Source organism: Anopheles coluzzii, assembly GCF_943734685.1.
Source record: "Anopheles coluzzii chromosome X unlocalized genomic scaffold, AcolN3 X_unloc_5, whole genome shotgun sequence".
In the NCBI taxonomy this organism is placed as follows: Eukaryota; Metazoa; Arthropoda; class Insecta; order Diptera; family Culicidae; genus Anopheles; species Anopheles coluzzii.
Window position 1 is genome coordinate 52,501 of NW_026054480.1, and position 5,000 is coordinate 57,500.

A 5,000-nucleotide genomic window follows, 5' to 3' on the forward strand; every position below is an offset into this window, starting at 1 on the left:
CTTGAACACGAACTACACTCTTGATCACGCGAGGCGCAAGTCCCCCGTGACCACCGAGATTTGTTCTGCGACGCCAGAGCGTCCGTTGGCGCCACTCGATAGACTGCACAAGCAGGCAACGTCGGATGCATTGCACACGGCTAGCGGATCTCTCTGCACTGCGTCGGGTGTCCCGACGTATGTCTGGAGACATTGCTATGCCGGTACGGCACTCTGCGCACTCTTTCTTGTCCTCTTCGAGCGACGGGCCTCTAAGCGGGGTTGTATGCCGGTACGACACATCGACTGGTACATTGCACGCACTAACGATCTCTCTGCACTGCATGGAACTCATTCGTAACCACCGTGACGGGAGACTTTGCTAGTACGCACGATACTCTGCGCATGTGTACATGTTTTACAACCCAGCCAACTTGAGCACCTAGGGGAAGTTGTGATGCCATCTGAACACCCACCGACTGATGCATTGAACGGCTAAAGTTGACCTTCAATCCGAACTGGCACTCTGCGGCGTGGAGGCAGTTGCGCGACCACTCCTATCCCAAACCAACAAAGCAAGGTGTATCCTACGTGCTCGGTACAAGCACACCACGACGGGACACATTGAACGGTTCAGCGATCTCTCTGCACTAGTGGAAGAACTCCAACGTGATACGGGAGACTTTGCTACAGCGGCTTCTCTGCACTTCTGGGCTACCACCTTGTGACGGGAGACATTGCTAGCGGTCACTCTGCACTAGTGATGGTACACCACCGTGATACGGGAGACATTGCTAACGGCCACTCTGCACAGGTGCCAATACCACCTTGTGACGGGAAACATTGCTAGGAACCGATCGGCATCTCTGCGCGATTACTTGACGCACACCCAACTAAGTCAACTGTTGGACTTTTTCGTAATCACGGCGGGACACATTGAACGAGCTCTAACGGATCTCTGCACGCATGGAACATGGTGGCGGGAATCATTGCTAGAACCGAACGGCGCCTCTGCGCGATGTACAAACAAGCTCAACAGGAACCTCGTATCGGCTGCCGAGCCGGAGCTCGAACAACTTGGACTTTCACCTCTAATTTATATCAACTCACCACTCCCCGAGGGATCCGCAGAATTGCTTCTGGGTCCCGTATCGTTATTTGCGATTCGTGTTTGCATTACACTACATTGAACTATTCCAACTTGTTTATCCGCATGGCGAACATTTGCTGCATTGAACATTAAAGTTCCACTTCGCTCTCCCCTACGTGGGTCTGAGCTTCACTCTCAGGGAAAAAATATGCCACATTGGTTAGGGAAACCCGGTTTCATCACGCTATGTGCCCTGCACCACCAGCTTAGCGTGAATGCTTCGAGTTTCCCTAAGAAGTTCGATTGGTCTTGCAGAGTTTAAAGACAACGAAGCTTAGTTTCAAGCAATGATTTAATATACGCGTATTAAAAACCCTTAACTGTTACAACTTTTATGCTTGAAACCATCGCAACGAAGTCTTTGGGTCCGTAGACCCGTGATGTACTGCTCCAGGAAACGTTTTGAAAGAGTGGAAACTCAAAATCATAGGTTAAGATCATCGGCAGAACCCACCAGACACCACTTTTGCTTCATAAGTTCGGCCTATAGTCATATGACGATTTTCATCGGGGAGGGGACGTATGACCCAAACGGGGGCTTATATGACCCACGGACACTGCAAACCAAGCTCCTACGACTAAATAGAGGTTAAAACTACGATTTGGTGAAATCTTCATTTTTGACCTCGGAGCAAGGTACCTTCCCTATAGTAGGCAATGAGTAAATGATCATAATCCCAGGAGGGCAAAAAATGGGAACCCGAGAGGAAAGCGCTGTTGGCGCGCCTAAGCTAGTGGCCCGTAGAGTAAAAAGGGTACCCCCAACAAAGTTGTCGTTTGACGTTCTGGTTTCACTTTTTATCATCTAAAATGAGTTTTCTACACGTTTTGAGGGGTTTTAGCAAAAAAAAATTTTTCGACTACTCGAGCTCTCTGGCCCGTTCGGTGCACATTTTTGAAAAAAGCTAGGGAGCTGCCCCTAGGTTCGGGGTGTCACAAAATGTTGAAAAGTGGTCGAAAAACCACTATCCAGAATCGGATGTAGAATCGTTAGACGAACTTAAAATTGTTCTACGACACCCATCTGCGACGTTTAGTATTCGAGTTATGGCCCGTCCTAGGTCTGACCGAGCAATTTTTGTTCCGCGCACTTTGTGCACCGTACACTTTGATGTTTGTATGAAAAAGTACCCTACCTAGGGACGCGTAGAGCAAATTTGTACCCCCGGGCATGTTGTCGATTGACATTCTGGTTGCACTTTTCATCATCTAGGGTGCGTTCCTGACACGTTTTGAGGGGTTTTAGCAAAAAAAAATTTTTCGACTACTCGAGCTCTCTGGCCCGTTCGGTGCACATTTTTGAAAAAAGCTAGGGAGCTGCCCCTAGGTTCGGGGTGTCACAAAATGTTGAAAAGTGGTCGAAAAACCACTATCCAGAATCGGATGTAGAATCGTTAGACGAACTTAAAATTGTTCTACGACACCCATCTGCGACGTTTAGTATTCGAGATATAGCACTTTGTAGGTCTGACCGAGCAATTTTTGTTCCGCGCACTTTGTGCACCGTACACTTTGATGTTTGTATGAAAAAGTACCCTACCTAGGGACGCGTAGAGCAAATTTGTACCCCCGGGCATGTTGTCGATTGACGTTCTGGTTGCACTTTTCATCATCTAGGGTGCGTTCCTGACACGTTTTGAGGGGTTTTAGCAAAAAAAATTTTTTCGACTACTCGAGCTCTCTGGCCCGTTCGGTGCACATTTTTGAAAAAAGCTAGGGAGCTGCCCCTAGGTTCGGGGTGTCACAAAATGTTGAAAAGTGGTCGAAAAACCACTATCCAGAATCGGATGTACAATCGTTAGACGAACTTAAAATTGTTCTACGACACCCATCTGCGACGTTTAGTATTCGAGATATAGCACTTTGTAGGTCTGACCGAGCAATTTTGTACTAAAATGTCTGGTGAACATGTAATTCATTAAATAACATTGACTTGCATCGTGCCCTACTTCATCGGCACAGCTGTTATTGACTATCTTTAGTGGAAATGGATTGAGTTTGACCATTTTAAGCCCATTTCCTATGCCGTGCACCAACATTGTGTACCGATCAGGGAAAGTACGCTACGTACGCGTTCATGGATGTCGATGTTGGTACAAGTTGCCTTTCGGGATAGCCGTGCACCAAAACTGTGTACCGATCAGGGAAAGTACAAGACGGAGGGTGCAGCTCGAGCGTACGCGTTCATAGATGTCGATGTTGGTACACTTGCACCAAAATTGTGTACCGATCAGGGAAAGTACAAGACGGAGGGTGCAGCTCGAGCGTACGCGTTCATAGATGTCCATGTTGATACAATCTACGTGTACGTACCTAGTTTTTGTAGGAAAAGTTGCAATTAAGTGCTTGTATGCTTAAAATGCTCATCTCAACCGGTCACCTTTTGGCTTGCCCTTTTATAACAGAAACCTAGAAAGATACTCGAGATTTTTGTGTTTTTCCATTCGCCCGGGACGACGAAATGAGCTATGTGCACATCGTGCAGAAAATTGTCTTCGCCACGCATGTTTTTGTCCATCCACTCATATAATCACCCGCATTTGTGTTCAACACGGACGGCGCAGCCCGAGCGAACGCGTTAATGTTTATGTTTGTACACACTGCTTGTACGATTCTAGGATTTGGTAATTGCGTCACAGTGCCCGACCGTCGCGGACACCGTTCTTGGACAGAAGTCCTAGTACGTAGAGTACTTTCCCTAGGTATGTGCTCGTTCGTGACTATCGTTGCGTGCTTACGGACACGCTTGGGTATGTTTACCATACAAGGTTTACTAGGGAAACCTGGGAAGGACGCTTGCCCTCCCGTCGCGGACACCATTCTTGGAAAGAAGTCCTAGTACGTAGCGTTCCTTATTTTACTTGATCAGTTTGTAATGCATTCGCTTTGTTCCATCGACTTCTGCTACTGCTCACTAAGGGGTGTTCGTTTGCGATGTGTACGATAAGCAACTGTCTATCGTAACCAGCAGTTAATCAACACTTTTTACCCAAGTCATAGCAACATAGAGTACTTTTCCTAATCGGTACACAATTTTGGTGCACCTCTAACCTCGCCGGCACTTTATCGTTACGTTTTGTGCACAACCTAGGGACGTGGTGTAAGTTTCATGATTTTTATGTTTGATTCGGTTTATTATGATTGAAAAATACGCTACGTCCCAGAAATTGGAGCTCGACTACTTCCTCCATGTGGCGAAAAAAGTTACTGGGCAACGCCTAGCTTATGCCCCATTTGTACTTCAATTTTCATTATCAGGTTTGAAAAATACGCTAAGTCCCAGAAATCTGAACTCGAATACTTTTGCCACGTGGCGCCAAAAGCTACTGAGAAACGCCTAGCCTTTTACCCATTTATAATTTAGTTTTCGTTATAAGTTTTGAACAATACGCAAAGTTCTAAGATTCTGAACTCGAGTACTTTTTACATGTGCCGCCAAAAGCTACTGAGCAACGCCTAGGTTGATACATTTTTGGTACATGGAGTGTATGCATGCAGGCGTACTGCCGTGCTAGACCGGAAAATCGAACTTGCTACTAGAACGTAAAGTAAGTCCCCTAGATAGGTGCTTTTGCATGCCTCTGATCGACGACCATGCAACGTGCGACACGCGTAGCTAGGCTTCCCCAAACAAATTTCCTAGAATAGCACCAAATTGCACACTTTCAGGGGTATATTTTGGTACCGTGTACCGTGCATGGTACAAGTATCAGTAGCTCGTGCAATTTATTTTGCATCGTGTTGCGGTTGCTGGTGCGTCGGGATAGGAGTGTTTCGAGACTTTCGCCAAGCGTTGGTGCCATTTGGTGGATAATTAATGTTCTAGCCACAATAAACGTGCCACATAATGCCAATAAGGAAAAAGCCGTTT